The sequence below is a fragment of the Pithys albifrons genome, chromosome 1 (genome assembly GCF_047495875.1).
Source record: "Pithys albifrons albifrons isolate INPA30051 chromosome 1, PitAlb_v1, whole genome shotgun sequence".
Classification (NCBI taxonomy): Eukaryota; Metazoa; Chordata; class Aves; order Passeriformes; family Thamnophilidae; genus Pithys; species Pithys albifrons.
In genome coordinates this window covers 72,637,089-72,653,996 of record NC_092458.1, presented here as the reverse complement: position 1 = coordinate 72,653,996, position 16,908 = coordinate 72,637,089, and positions in this window count along the sequence as shown.

Genomic DNA, 16,908 nt, shown 5'->3' with positions numbered 1-16,908 from the left:
AAGGGAACAGTTAGAAATGCCCTTGCTGTTTCCTTTGAATAAAAAGTGTTACCTAGAGTGATAGCAAGATACAGCTGTGAGTAGACTTCCATGCTGTAGACATATAGCGTGCTCTTGGCTTTCCTAACTAATCCATTCTTAAAAAGTAAAAGTCTATTTTTGTCATGTTTCTGCAGGAAAATGGGTTTGGGATCGTGAGGATAATGAGGATGCTTGCATTGTGAGGAAGACTCTCTGCTAGTGTTGAGTAGGTCGATGCATCCACGCATGGTGGCTACTACAGGAATAGGCTCTGAAAGCCATATAACTATTATTGACGAGCTTTTGTACAAAAGTAATGAAAATTACTTTTTATGTCATGTAAGCAGAAGTGCTAGATTGGGGATTTGATGGTATTATTTTCTTTAGCCTCTGTACAGTATTTGAAGTTTGGGGGTTTTTTCTTTGGTTTTTTGTTTGTTTGTTTGTTTGTTTGTTTGTTTGTTTTTAACCAATGAACCCAAAAAACCTAACTCATTTGTCCTTTCATTGACTTCCTTGATCCTAGATAAACTTTATAATTCTCTTTGAGACATATTTACATCTTCACAAATTATAGGCAGTATAATCAATTATTCCCTAAAAATGAAATTCAAATTTGTTATTTTAAATAAAAAAAACCCTGGGTATTTTTTTGCCATCTTTCTATTCCTTCTGTCATTATTACCTACACACACAAATCTGCTGGTTTCATTTCCACTGGTCCCTCAAGCATACTGAAGGAAAATGAATATAACATCTATTATTATGTATTCTTTGGCATACCATTTCAAGTAGTCTGCATTTCAAAGAAATTAATTTGTTTAGATTTTAGAGGAATAAATATTTATCCCATAAGGCCTCTATCATACAGCCTAGACAACTAAAAATGCTTATTTGATTTGACATTTTGCACACAGGCAATGGAGAGACTGGTCTTGAGATGATGGTAAATTATGATGGATAAGAAAGAGAAAATTATAGCACTTCAGAATGGAAATGATCTTGTTACAAAAACATTGACTACTGAATATTTTTTCAATGACTGAGACTTGGCTTTGGTAAACCAGAAAGTTTAGTGTTAGACTTGGTTACATTTCAGGAAATAAGTACATGAGCTAGAATAAGATTATAGGACTTTTTATTTCTGGTGGGGTTTTTTGTAGTTTTGTTTGTTTGTTTGTTTTGTTGTTTTTTTAGTTTGTTTGGGGTTTTTTGTTTGTTTCCTAAGTCTATGTTACAATATAAACTCTCCTTTCTGTACCCCATTATAAGATTTTTAAATAAATGAGAAAAAAAATCATTTTCTGTGACATTTCCCCATATGTGCAAATACAACTGTGATTTATAGAAAAAGCTGCTAATGATGAGCCTACATCTTTCATAGTGCTTTTCAACTATTCTCAAAATACTCTATAAGTGAAGACAATACTGTTATTCTCCTTGTACAGAGTAAGGAAAATTGAGGCAAAAAGCAAAAAGTCACTACACTCAAGATTATTTAATATGCCATTACACAAATTAAGATTGGAAAAGGGATCCTTTCTGAGTTAAAGAAAAAGTCAAGTTAGCTGTTAAATAATAGGGAAGATTATTAATATTGGGCATTTTAAAGGAATATTCAGAGATACTGATGAAGATGCTATGCATAGCACAGCCTTATCTCTTACTGCTAGATACAAAAGTGTGTGTATGTTAGTATATTTCAATGTGTTTGAGTTGGATTGAATGTTGTTCATGTGGTACAGAACTTACATGTAGGCACTTCAAAGGGAAGATTAACACTATCCAATTTTTATCTTAATGAGCCAGATAATCCCCTAGTATAAATAAGCATAAATCTACTGAAGTAAAAATCTTTGCCCCCTTCCCATATCTGACAGGGAGAGTAGTCAAAGTTAAAGCTTAAAAATGGCTAAACTCACATTAATTTTTCTTTATTCAACATATCTTTTAGCTATTATCTTCTTCGTCACTGTGAAAATGATCAACCTGCTCATCATTTGGAGTCATAGATGAGGCACTGTAACATACTCTAACTTATCTGCAGATCTTAAGTGTTCATGCTCAGTTACTTCCTGATTTTTTTTTTTCTGGTTAAGGTCTCATCTTCATAGCTAACATTCATCTAAACTAACATGATTTTATGACTCAGTTCGTACAATATCCTTTTCTCTTGCCCTAAATAAATAGAGTTTGTCCTCCTGCTATCCATGCAGAATGCCATTGCAGTGACAGACAGACACTTGACTAAATAGCTCTTACAATATCTTACAACTACTGCATTAAGCATAGGTAACTTATTGCACATTCACATTCTTTCATAGACAATGTTGTCCCTAATTCTAAGGGTGCTGAGAGGCCACATTGTCATGGTCAGTCAGTTTATGCTACCATTCTCCCTTCTGCATTGGTTACATATCCAAACAACTTTACCTATCTTTTCCTCCACTTTGCTTGTCAGCAGGCCCCTTCAAACAAAGTGACTCTTTACTTACTACCTTGATGCCTTCCTTTTTGTTTCTGTGTAAACACTTGCAGTCAGAGTCACCTTGCTCTGTTTTCACAGTGCACTGAGGTCATGATTTATAAACACAGCTGAGGCACTGCACAGCTGTCTTGGCTTTGGGAGTTCTAAGAATTGAGACTGCAGGATCCAAGCACAGGTGGTATATGTGGCTGCCATGTTGCCCTCCCCATGTTCAAAACTTACTAACATAGGTAAAAACCTTTGGTGTGTAAGGTTAGTCTCACCTAGGAAATCTGCCCTGTGTGATGCTAAGGACTTATGAATGTTTGAGTACTTTCCATGTGCTGGAGCAATGCCAAGAGAACGTGAACTGTGCATACCTTTAGCAAATGTTTTGTGGGTGCAAGGAATGAAAGGCTGAACCATTGGCAAAATCAAATTAGTACATACACTGCCATAAAGACAAATTAGAGATTAGGCCATAGCTAATTAATCTCATTACAGTTGCTTCACAGAAACATATTGAACTTATTTTTCTGACTAAACTCCATACCTTATTATTGCCTGTATTGCTAGTGCCATGACTATGTTGCCAGAATTAGAGACCTGTAACAAAGGCTCACCTTTGTCTATATGTTCTGCAAGCATCCTCCAGCAGATGTGACTTCTGTTATCTGCTTTAGTCTGTTGTACATATTTTCCAAACAAGTACAAGTATATGACTTCCATTAATTTATAGATAACCGTCAGGGCTGGGAAATTTTCCAACAGACATTATTATAGATGTGTTTTATCAGTGGAACTTAAATTAAAACAGCTGTAAAAGCACTAGGATTATTCTCTCTCACACACAAAGATACAAGCATGCTCTGAACAGAGATCAATAAAGACCCTGACTCAGATAATGTGTTGTGATTTACATTAATGTACATTATGGGAAAATGACAGTCCTGCTTCTGACTGGTGTAGGATAGCCAAGAATAAGTTCTATGTATCATTGCAAGGATGAAAAACGCTACAAAAATACAACATTTATTTAGCAGTTCATATCACTCTTTCACAACAGTTTTTTTGCCAGATTAAATTGCCAGAATTGGTAACTGAATAATGTGAAGTCTGTTGAAACAGGTTATTGTACATGCACTGGAATTTCAACAGCTAACAAGAAAATGTATTGTCATGCAAAATCTCTCTTATAACAGTTTAATTCAAAAGGTCATTTGAGTCAGGAATACCACTGCTCTGCTTCAAAGCAGGAAAAAAAATTACAAAAAACCCCCCAAAAAACCCAGAAAGACATAAAGGGATTTTTAAAAAACGTACCTTGAATAAAATTTGTGAATTCAATCATCTAGACGGCAAAGAAAGACTAAATGCTTCTGGAAGCTTCTTAAGCTTTCAGTCAAGTTCATGATACTGTTTTGTGCCCTGAAGAAAATTGTAGCCATTTGTTTAAACAGTGAAGTTTCCATCTGTTCTATCTTGGTTTAAAGAAGCAGTATATTTTCAAGAACCTCAAGGCAATGTTTACTGCAAACATAAAATGTCCCTGAAGTGACATCACAGAAGCAAAATATAGATGGCAGAATTTTAAAGCTCACAATCACAGGAAAATGCAGTTAGTTTCATCCAGACACATACGCATAATTGTGTCTGTATATATAAATAAAGAATAAACAAGAACAGAAGGAGCACTGGCTTTACTTTAAAAATAAATGACAAATTTCAGCTGACTTTGCTGTTTAACAGGGAATTTCTCTAAATAAAATAAATGCATTTTTACTTTGTGTGACAAGCAGAAACTAAATTAAATATCAACTTACATGTACTTTATGAAATATTCAAGTTATGTATTGCACTAAAACTTTACATATATGTAATGTGTATTCAGGCAATTTTGGAACAATACAGAATGTCTCAAGATAAATTGTAAAATCAGTTAATTGAGATTAGTTTTATCTATAATGTATGCCACCTACAGTAATGTTAGTAAAAAGAACCTAAATGTAGTCCACCAATGCAAGGTAACAAAATATCTGGGTGGTCTCCTGCGTTTTTGGAATTGGCTGAATGGCCAGGCTCAGACAGTGGTGGTAGTCACTAGCGGTATACCCCAGGACTCAAGTATTGGGGCCAGCCCTGTTTAATATCTTTTATCAATGACCTGAATGAGGGGATCAAGTGAACACTCAGCAAGTTAACATGTGACACGAGCTTAGGCTGGAGCATTGATCTTCTGGAGGGTAGAAAGGCACTGCAGAGGGATCTGGACAGGCTGGATTGATGGGCCAAGGCCAATTAATTATATGAAGTTCAACAAGGCCAAGTTCTGAGAGGTGCCCTTGGATCTCAACAGCCCTAGGCATGGCTACAGGCTGGGGAAAGAGCATCTGGAAAGCTGCCTGACAGAAAAAGATCTAGGGGTGCTGGCCACCAGTGACTGAACATGACTCAGCAGTGTGCCCAGGTGGCCAAGAAGTCCAGTGGCATCCTGACCAGCAATAGTGTGGCCAGCAGGACCAGGGCAGTGATCATCCTTTTGCATTCATCACTGATGAGGCAATACCTCAAATCCTGTGTTCAGTTTTGGGCCTCTCAGTGCAAGAAAGATATTGAGATGCTGGAGTGTGTCCAGAGAAGGGTAAGACTCTACAGCATAAGTCTGATGAGCAGCAGCTGAAGGATATGGGGCTGTTTATCCTGGAGAAAAGGAGGCTTGGGTGGGCCTTATCACTCTCTACAAGTGCCTGAAAGAAGGTTGTAGTAACATGGGTGTTACTCTCTTCTCCCAGGTAGCAAGTCACAGTATGGGAGGAAATGGCCTCAAGTTGTTCCAGGAGAGGTTTAGATTAGAAATTAGAAAAATATTCTTCACTGGAAGGGTTGAATACCGTTAGAACAGACTTCAGAGTGAAGCAGTGGAGTCATCTCTGAAAGTGTTCAAAAAATATGTGGATAAAGCACATGGTTCAATGGTGAACATAATAATGCTGTGTTGGTTCTTGAACTTGATGACCTTAAAGGTATTTTCCAACCTTAACATCTTTATGATTCTATGACTCTGTGATTCTGTGAGTGAAGTCTGTCTCTAAAGCTAACCTTTCTTCCACCATATTAGGAATAATACAAATTCTAATACACTGCAGCAACAGAAATTTAAAAAACATCCTGTATTTTTTGAACTCCCAAGCATTTGGGGATCCATTAGCAGCTGTTGTTGAGATATGTATTTGAGGATTTGTCTCCTCCTGATGAGAGGCTGTTCATCAAGCTGCCTCATTTACCAGTAGAAAGCAATAGCCCTCTGCATTTTGAGTGCAGAGACAGACTTTCTACTTGTTGACAAGCATACAATTTTCACTACTTAGGGCATGATTCAACCCATCATGTTATTATTGGTATTCCTGAATAGTAAGCTCCTGATTCCCTTTTTGCATAAATATGATGAGGACTACCAGTATTTAACCATGACTGTGATGACTGAGTCATAAATAAGTGTCCTGATGTAAAATATAACAGCAATAAAAATCACTAAGACAGAAAACTAGATTAAGTGGAACAGTGTGCTGGAGCCAGAGGAAAAGCTGAAGAGACTGATTATGAAACTTAAACTTGCACACCTTTGGAAGATAGTCAGCTGCCTTGATAGCAATCTATTTCCCACAGCTACTAATGGAGAACTGATTTAGTGATCTAGGGAGAAAAATGAAGGAGGAAGAAGGAGGATAGGAAGACTGGGTATATGTATAAAGTAGGTAACTAAGTGTTTAAAGTAGCCTGAAAAATGTGTATGAGGATCCATCGTCTTCACTGCATTTACATATCTTACCAGCATGCACCTGTATCTTTCCCCATGTCCCAGCCCAGTCTGATCCCTTGACCTAGTCCTTCAAAACCAGTTGTAGTCCTGGCTGCTCCTCCTGCTTCCTTCTCCGTGGTCCCTACCCTTCTTTGTTCTGTGCCACTACAAAGAAGTTAAGGTGTTTTGCTAGATGCTTTCTATTCCTCTCTCTCTCCTCTCTTTCTTTAGAAATAGGCTCATGGAAGCAGGGGTTGAAGCTCTTTTCACCTTTTGCAGTTGTCCTCCTGTCTCTTTTGCTCCTGGGTAGGCAGCAGCAGGGCAGTCAGCCAGGCGGATGGAAATTCTCTGGAGGGCGAGCTGGAAATACGCAGTGACCCACTTGCAGTTTCCAAGCTGTGTTGCCCAGTTCTCTGCTCTGCCACAATCTGGACCATTTTAAGCACTACTAAATACAGTTAACATACACTGTGTGTACACTTGAGGGTACATTCAGCAAGGCTATAAATCTGGCATGCATCTTTAAGCTTAGTCACTATGTCAGCAAGTCTGAAAAGTTATGTTTGTTCCATAAACCCTACATCTGTTTTTTTTTGCTGATTTTATGTATCCTATTGATCTATGCAACCAGAGATCAGCCTAAGTCCCTAGGCTTACATGTTTATGGCTATGCCATCCCATTACCTAGTTTCTCAATAACTTCCATTAGATTTGTGCTGCACAGCACAAGTAGTAGATAAAGAATAAAGAAACAGTATTTGACTTGATACTTTAAGACAAATTAAAAACATTAAATCAAGACATTTAATTTTAGGACTTTGAGTTCGAATAACATTGAAAGAGTTAGTAGAAAAAATGGTAAAAATGGAATTATATCCACATTTAAGTTTCCCAGCACCTGTTCCATTTCTGCAGTTCCTCTGCATTACACATTTTCTGACATAAGAGTTATATGTTGGCCTATTTGGGGCTGTTTTATGTGAGGTCTGGGTACTATTTGTTAAGTGGCAGTAAAGTTACAAAGACTATTGATTTTGCAATGTTTCCCATGCAATGCTTGGCAACAACGATTTGATTTTACTAGTGCAGAGGTCACAGTTCATGTTGTGTTACAGCATCATAAATGAAAGGCTTCAGTGAAGTTGCTTTAGATTTAACCCATTGTAACCAAGAATGACTTCACATCTAACTGTGTCTTCTCAGACAACTAAATATACTTCAAACAATTAGGACCTGAGCAAGTTTGACATCTTTTGCAACACTGTATCAGTCACTGCATTTTTGTACAGGCTTTCCAGTATTAGCAGCAGCGAGTCATCAAAGATGAAGCCATTGCATTGTGAGATAACCCACCAATCACATACAAAGAATTATTAATAAATAGGACACTGAATATTTTTTTCTGTAATAGGAGAAATAAAGTTAAGAATAAGTGCCTATGGTTCTATGTTATGCAAAGAATAGACTATTCTACACTCACTGTCCATGTGTGGACCAGTGATGAATGGTGCCCCTCACAAAGAGCAAATTTGCTGATGATAGCAAACTGTGTAGTGCAGTTGACATGATAGAGGGAAGGGATGCCAACCAGAGGGACCCTGACAGGCTTTGAGACGTGAATCACTGTAAACCTCATGAAGTTCAACAAAGAAATTCGCAAGTCAATTGCCACTGGATTGTGGCAATCCCAGACACCTAAGGTTGAGTGGAGAAGTGACTGAGAGCAGCCCTGTGGAGAAAGACTTGGGGGTGATGGTTGATGAAAAATTCAACATGAGCTGGCAATGTGTGCTTAGAGTCTAGAAACTTGAACTGAATCATGGGCTGCATCAAACTAGTATGGCCAGCAGGTCAAAGGAGGTGATTTCCCACCTCTATTTTGCTCTTGTGAGGCCCCACCTGGAGTACTGAGGTACTTCAGTACAGTTCTGGTGTCCCCAACATAAGAAGGGCATGGAACTGTAGGAGCAAGTTCCAGAGGAGAGGCCCAAAGCTGATAATAGGACTGGAGCACCTTCCCTATGAAGAGAGACTGAAAAGGTTTTCGTTGTTCAGCCTGGAGAAGAGAAGGTTGTGTGGAGACCTCATAGCAACGTTCCAGTATCTGAAGGGAGCAGCCTACAAGGAAGCCAGAGAGAGACCCTTTATCAGGAGCTGTAGTGACAGGACAAGGAGTAATGGGTACAAATTGAAGGAGTGGAAATTTAGGTTAGATATTAGGAAGAAAATTTTTACTGTGGGAGTGGTGAGACTGTGAGAGAAAATTTTTACTGTGAGAATGGTGAGACTGTGAGAGAGTTTCCCAGGGTTGTAAACACCTGAACTCTGGCAGTGTTCAAAGCCAGGCTGGATCAGGCCTTGAGCAACCTGGGAGAGTGGGATGTGTCCTTGCCTGTGGCAGGGACTGGGTGGGACTAGATGATATTAAGGTCCATTCTAATCTCTTAATATTTTATGAATCTATGATTCTATTACTAACCCTACAAACTTTGAAAAATAAACCATACAAAGAATAAAGGTAGAGATACTTAATAATACTTAGTTACTCAAATCAACAGTCAAAGTTGTGGTCCATAAATGAGGAATTGGTGTATGTAAAATAGACCTAGGTGTCAATCCACAAACTGATTTGTTTCCCAAGAGCTGTAGCTTCCTTCTGTTCATCTCCTAGTCCCAGAACCAGCTCAGTTGATCAGCTTTGTAAAATTCCCCAAGAAATTAAGAAAACTTGAGCTCAGACTCAAAAGTCATGAAGCCAGGAAATACTCCTCCAAGGACAGAGACTTCACCTCCCTGGGAAAGCAGTTCTGGCGTCTGACCACTCTCACAGCAAAAAAATACTTTTCCTGATGTTTCAATGGATTTTGCAGTATTTCAGTTTGTGTGTTTTTCTCTTGTTTTGTCACTAAGCACCACTGAGAAGATTCCATTTCTTTACTCCCACCACCAGGTATTCATAAACATTAATAAGACCCCTCTGAGCCTTCTCTTCTCCAAGCTAATCACTCCTAGCTCTCTAAACCTCTCCTCATAGGACAGATACTCTAATCCTTTAATCATTTGAGACTCTCTCCAGTATGTCCATATCTCTCTTGTATGGAGCAGCCCAGCACTGGACACATCATTCCAGGTGTGTCTCAGCAGTGCTGAGCAGATGGGGAAAATCACCTCCTTGCCCTGGAAATGGTTCTCCTGATATATCCTGGGAAGCTGTTAGCCTTCTTTCTGTGGAGGTGCATTGCTGGCTCATGAACACCTTGGCATCCAGAAGGGGACCCCCTGGTTCTGTCCTGCAGAGCTGCTTGCCAGCCAGCTCTGCTTAGCCTGTCCTCAAGCCTGGGACTTAATATTACTGGGTTTTGAACATTATAAGGCTCTTGTCAGCCCATTTCTTCAATCTTTTGAGAGCCCTCTGAACGTCATTGTGCCCATCTGGTGTATCATTCAATTCTCCCAATTTTATATCAACTGCAAACTTGCTGAACATCCCATTGTTCAGGTCACTGGCAAAGATGCTACTAGCTACAGTACTGATCTCTGAGGTACACCATTAGTATATCCCAGCTGGACTTCGTGCTGCTGATCTCAACCATTTGAGATCAGCTGTTACTCCAATTTTCAGTGCACTTCATTGTCCATGTTTCTAGTCTATAGTTTATTAGTGTGTCAATGAGCATATGATGGGAGGCAGTGAGGTCAGGATAAAAAACATCCACAGGTCTCTTTTCATCCACCAAGTCAGTCAGCTCTGCCAATAAGGTTACCAGGTTGTCCAGGCACAATATTCCTTTAATAATACATGCTGACTAGCTTCAGCCACCTTCTTGTCCTTCAAATTCATGAAAATGTCATCCAGGATTCTTTGCTCCATCTTCTTATCAGGGATTGACGTGAAGCTAACCGACCTGTCATTCTACAGGTCTTCCTTCTTGTCTTTCTTGAAGATAGGAATGACATTTGCTTTATTCTAGTCCTCAAGAACCTCCCATGATCACCATGGCCTTTTAAAGATAACCCAGAGAGGCCTTGCAACAATATAGTTCAGCAGCAGCATCACTTGGTATGTACCATTAGGTCCCATGGACTTGTGCGTTTTCAGTTGGTTTGAGTGTTGCGCAACCTGATCCTCCCTCACTGAGGAGTATTCCTTGCTCAGACTTCCCTCCTACTCTCAGGAGTCTGGAATTGTTGATGGCCAGTATTACCAGTAAAGACAGATGTGAAGTAGGCATTAGGTACCTCAGTCTTTTTTGTGCTCTTTGCTGCCAGGTCCCTATTACCACCTGGCAACAAATCCAAAGTCTTCCTTGTCTTCCTTTGGCTGCTGATGAACCTGTAGAAAGCTTTCTTATGGTCCTTCATTCCCTTCCAGATTAATCTGGCTGACATAGGCTTTGGATTTCCAGAACCGCAAAGCTTTTAAAACAAATTTTACCAGTTAAAGAAGCAATTTTATTCCTCGTTTTGAAATCAGGGATTACAGGTGATTTTGCTAGAAGTTGACAGGGAGAGTATGGGTATCTTGACTCTCTGAAGGTACAATCTTGGTAGATATCACTGCAAAATTTTAACTGTGTGAGAGATGATTTTAATGTTGACAAATAAATGAAAATAGTGGAGTTACATTTTTTCTTAAGCTAGTACTAAAATTTTAAGCCTCCTTTTTTCAGTGTTTTAACTTCAGTGACTTCATTAGGTATTCTTAAAAATTACATTTGTCTGAATTTCAAAGCAAGTAATTCTTATAAAATTGCTGTGTTGAGTGCAAGTCTATCCTGCATAATTAAAAATGGTGCAGAGGTAACTCACTTAGGTAGTTAAATATATTCAGGCAGCTGAACAACTCTCCAAATGGGCGAGTAAAAGATTCACAGCTAAATAATGTACCATGCAAGCTACTATTCCTGAATGATATTGTGATGACTCACCTGGAATTGCATGTCATCCCATTAAAAAAAAAAAGCCAAAGCCCAAAGTGGTGCATCCCTCTCCACATATGCTTCCCACAGTTAAATAAAAGCTATTTATCATTAAAGCTTTCTCTAGCCTGGTACTGCTCCAGCTATTGTCTTTTGTAGCTGCAGTTGAATCATTGCTCTCATCCTTCCTGCATCTGTGATGCTACTTCTCATTGATCTCTAATTCAATGCAATGTTATCAATGGCTTATTTTCCTAAGATGTCCTGGAGTGCTCAGGAAGAATCTGTCCTAGGAATACTCCCACTCACTACTTCAAGGAATTATTTGTTCAGTGACTTGCACTAATTTTGCATGATACCAGCTTGAAAGGCTTGTAAACTTTGAAGAGCAGAGTCAAAATCCAAATAATATAAACTGGAAAACATATAAAAATCAACAAAATGACATTTGCTAATCATGAAGAGAAAGCATTGGCCTTAAAATACAGTGGAATCAAATACATAAGCCTAACACAGGGAATAACTGTTTCTGTAAGACTACAAGGAATGTAGGAATACGAGTCATCAGCATCAGGTGTTAACTGTGTACATTGTGCAAATGTCACCAATGCTGTATGAACAGAACTGTTTTATTTAACAAGCCAGCTTGTTTCTCTCTACAGAAGGTGTTCACTTGTTCACTCAGCTGGTATTTTCATCTCTTATACTGCATAAATGGCCCAGAACACACCTCTGAACTGAGTACTGAAGCTTTTAGCCACTGCAACAGCATTTTTAATAGCTCACTGTCTTTTTGTCTCAGGGTCCCACAGAAAATGCATTCTGACACCTCACTTCCAGAAGACCTCTTAATTCAGGGCCAAGCTTTTCAAGGATTCTCAGCTCCCAGCTCTGGCTCTGTGCTATGACTGTGTACCCAGAGCAGATCAGGACAGGACTGCCTATTCACAAGTTCTTCCTCAACATCTTGGCTTCCTTGCAAAGGCCCTATGCAGTGTGCAGTAGGATAGGAGCCTTATCACATCCCAGTGTGGAACGGGGGCTGCAGTGCACACTGCACAAGACACCAATAGTCACACTGGCTTTCCTCAAAATGCCTCCTGGATAAAATGAAGAGCTGGGATGAAATAAATGTAGAGGCAGATGTAAGTTGCCAGACTTGAGTTCTCTTGGAAAAAAGCTTGGAGAACAGGTACAGCTTGTTGCAGGTTAGGCCTAGCTGTTGCCAACCCTGGACTGGCCCCCCTTCCCCCTCCCAGAACCTTCCCAGCAAAGGAAAGGGAAAAGAAAAAAAAAACAGAAAAGACATGCACTCTAAAGAAACTGAACTGAATAAAAAGAATAAATTATATTTACTAACATTTACAAACCACACTGTATACACAGTACATAGGATCCCACCCCCCAGGGGAGAGGGGAAGGGAGAAAAGGGGATTGATTAGCCGGAAAATAGGGAAGACACCAACCCAACCTAAAGAAACCAAATGAATCAAAACAAACACAATTAAAAACCTCAAGGAAGGGGAACAAGAATGAAACAATCTCATCCAGGACAGGAGAACCACCAGGGACTGGAGGGACCAGACTCCAACCACCTCCCACAAGCTCCTCAGCCCAGGAAGGGCAGACCGGAAAAAAAAAACCAAACACTCCCTCACTGCTACGTGGAAGACCTGTGTGGAATACTTGTAACTTCCTTAGATACAGTGATTACTGAGGAAGCCATGGGTCAAACCATTACATTCTCCACCCCTTATTCCACACTGATCTTTTCACACAATCCTTGTGTCTTGCATTTGCTTATATCCCACACATATATATATAGTCCATATGCGGTCCTTCGAGGCAGATGTCTTGTCATCAAGGATCAACACCATCATCAGTTCAGCTTTAGTCCTTTGCCTTTTGGTTAGAGTCACAGTTCCAAGTTGAGGCCTAGTCCACAGTTTAGGGCTGCCTTATTGTTGGACATCATGGGATACCAGTACCGGCTTTGTTTGGGTTTTTTTCATCTCGTGTCTGATTTCCTGCAAAACACAACTCAAAGCACATAATTAGTTCTTCCCCAAGGCTAGATTGCCTTGGGGCACACACTGAATCTCACCATCTTTCCTCATTACCCACCAGGTGTTTCCGGACCCTTGGGCAAAAACAATCCTACGAATGGGTTTGTCTTGGCCCGAGGGAGGGGTAATCCAGACAGATTTCCCTAACATGCCTCTTAAGTGAATCGCTGGAACTTTGTCTCCATCTACCGTGTGGAGGGATTCTGCTTGGGCAGGACCAGCTCGATTGACAGAGCCTCTGGTGTTAACCAACCAGGTGGCCTTGGCTAGATGCTTATCCCAGTTCTTGAAGGTTCCTCCACCTAGTGCCTTCAGAGTTGTTTTTAACAGTCCATTGCACCTTTCAACCTTTCCAGCAGCAGGTGTGTGATATGGAATGTGATATACCCATTCAATACCATGCTCCCGTGCCCAAGTGGCCACTAGATTGTTCTTGAAATGAGTCCCATTATCTGACTCAATGCAATCTGGAGTGCCATGCCTCCACAAGACCTGTTTTTCAAGGCCCAAGATAGTATTCCGGGCCGTTGCATGTGGTACTGAATATGTCTCTAACCATCCGGTGGTCGCTTCCACCATGGTAAGCACATAGCGCTTACCTTGGCTAGTCTGTGGCAATGTGATGTAGTCAACGTGCCAGGCCTCTCTGTATTTATACTTGTCCCAGCGTCCACCATACCAAAGGGGTTTCAATCTTTTTGCCTGCTTAATGGCAGCACAGGTTTCACAATCGCAGATAACCTGGGAAATAGAGTCCATAGTTAAATCCACCCCTCGGTCTCGTGCCCATTTATAGGTTGCGTCCCGGCCTTGATGGCCTGAAGCATCATGGGCCCATTGAGCTAGGAACAATTCTCCCTTTTGCTGCCAATCGAGGTCTACTTGTGACACCTCAATCTGTGCAGCTCAGTCTGCTTGTCTGTTATTATCTTGTTCCTCATTAGCTCGACCTTTGGGCACATGGGCACCTACATGGCGGACTCTCACATTCAATTTCTTTACTCTGGCAGCAATGTCTTGCCACAGATCTGCAGCCCAGATGGGCTTCCCTCTACGCCTCCAATTCATATTCTCCCACTGGTCTAGCCATCCCCAGAGAGCATTTGTTATCATCCATGAGTCGGTGTACAAGTAGAGCCTTGGCCATCCTTCTTTTTCTGCAATGTCTAGGGCCAATTGGACAGCTTTGAGTTCTGCAAACTGACTCGATTCGCCTTTCCCCTCAGTGGCTTCTGCCACCTGCTGGGTGGGATTCCACACAGTTGCTTTCCACTTCTGGCTCCTCCCTACGATACAGCAAGAACCATCAGTGAAAAGGGCATAGCGTGTCTCTTCATCTGGCAGCTGATTATATGGTGGAGCTTCTTCAGCTCGACTCACTGACTCTTCCTCTTCTTCATCTGCCAGGCTGAAGTTCCCACCTTCAGGCCAATTGGTTATAATTTCTACAATTCCAGGGCGATTCGAGCTCCCAATTCGAACACGTTGTGTAATCAAAGCAATCCACTTGCTCCACGTGGCATCGGTGGCATGGTGTGTAGGGGGCACTTTTCCTTTGAACATCCAGCTTAACACTGGTAGTCGAGGTGCCAGGAAAAGCTGGGCTTCAGTACCAGTTACCTCTGAGGCTGCTCGTATGCCTTCATATGCCGCTAGGATTTCCTTCTCCATAGGGGTGTAATTGGCCTCAGAGCCTTTGTAGCTTCGGCTCCAGAAACCAAGTGGTCTCCCTCATGTCTCACCAGGCACCTTTTGCCAGAGGCTCCAGGAGGGACCTTTATCTCCAGCTGTGGAATAAAGTACATTCTTCACATCTGGTCCTGTCCTGACTGGTCCAAGAGCCACGGCATGTGCGATTTCTTGCTTGATCTGCTTGAAAGCCTGTTGTTGTTCAGGACCCCATTGGAAAATGTTCTTTTTACGGGTCACAAAATAGAGAGGGCTCACAATCTGGCTGTACTCTGGGATGTGCATTCGTCAAAAGCCTATGACACCCAGAAACGCTTGGGTCTCTTTCTTGTTAGTTGGTGGAGCCATTGCTACAATCTTATTGATGACGTCGGTTGGAATCTGGTGACGTCCATCTTGCCATTTCACCCCAAGGAACTGAATCTCTCTGGCAGGTCCCTTGACCTTGCTCTTTTTGATGGCAAAACCAGCTTTGAGGAGAATCTGAATAATCTTTCGTCCTTTTTCAAAGACTTCTTCTGCTGTGTCTCCCCATAGAATGACATCATCAATATACTGGATGTGTTCTGGGGCCTCACCCTTCTCCAGTGTGGCCTGGATCAGCCCATGACAAATGGTTGGACTGTGTTTCCACCCCTGGGGCCATCGGTTCCAGGTGTACTGCACGCCCCTCCAGGTGAAAGCAAACTGTGACCTGCACTCTGGTGCCAGAGGAATGGAGAAGAACGCATTAGCAATGTCAATAGTGGCATACCACTTTGCTGCCTTGGACTCCAGCTCATACTGGAGCTCCAACATATCTGGCACAGCAGCACTCAGCGGTGGCATAACTTCATTCAGGCCACGATAGTCCACAGTCAGTCTCCATTCTCCATCTGATTTACGTACAGGCCAGATAGGGCTGTTGAAGGGTGAGTGTGTTCTGCTGACCACCCCTTGGCTCTCCAGCTTCCTGATCATTTTATGGATGGGAATCACAGCATCTCGGTTTGTACGATACTGTCGCCTATGTACAGTTGCAGTGGCCATCGGTACTTCTTGATCTTTGACACGGAGTAATCTCACAGCAGAAGGGTCTTCTGAGAGACCAGAAAGGGTAGACAACTCTTTGAACTCCCCTTCAATCACTGTGGCTACACCAAAAGCCCACCGGTACCCCTTCGGGTCCGTAAAGTGTCCTCTTTTTAAATAGTCCATACCAAGGATGCTAGGGGCTTCTGGTCCTGTCACAATGGAATGCTTTTCCCATTGGTCTCCTGTTAGGCTCATGTCAGCCTCTACCACCAACAGGTCCTGAGACCCTCCGGTAACTCCAGAAATAGACACAGTCTCTGTACTCTCATGTTCCGATGGCATTAATGTACATTGGGCACCAGTATCTACCAAAGCTCGGTATTTCTGAGGATCCGATGTGCCAGGCCATCGAACCCACACAGCCCAGTAAACCCAATTATCATCCTCGTCTCTCTCCTCCTCCTGGCAGGAGGCAGGGCCCCTCTATTGTTGTTCCTGGTCGGAGCATTCTCCATCTGACGTGTGCGATGTTCCCTCAGAGGCTCCTTCATCAGAACTGGGGAAGTTGCTTCTTTTGCGTCTCGGAGATCGATGTTTCTTTTCCGGGCTCTTTGCTTCAACTATGTGGACAGCTTTCTTGCCAGCTACTTTCTGTTTTAATTCTTGCACTCGGGCTTTAAGTTTAGAGGTGGGTTCACCGTGCCATTTTTTCATGTTTTCCCCTAGTTCGTGCAGAAGGGCCCACAAGAAACCACGCTCACTCTGTGTCTTACTCCTGGGGCTTCCAGTTTTCTCTCGTGCTGCATGAGATGACTGAGAACGGGAACGAGAACTGGAACGAGAATAAGAACGAGACCTTTCTTTGTGACCTCTAGAACCTTTGCCTCTAGGTTCTTCTTCATACACAGAGAGTCTAGGATTCCTCCCTACCCT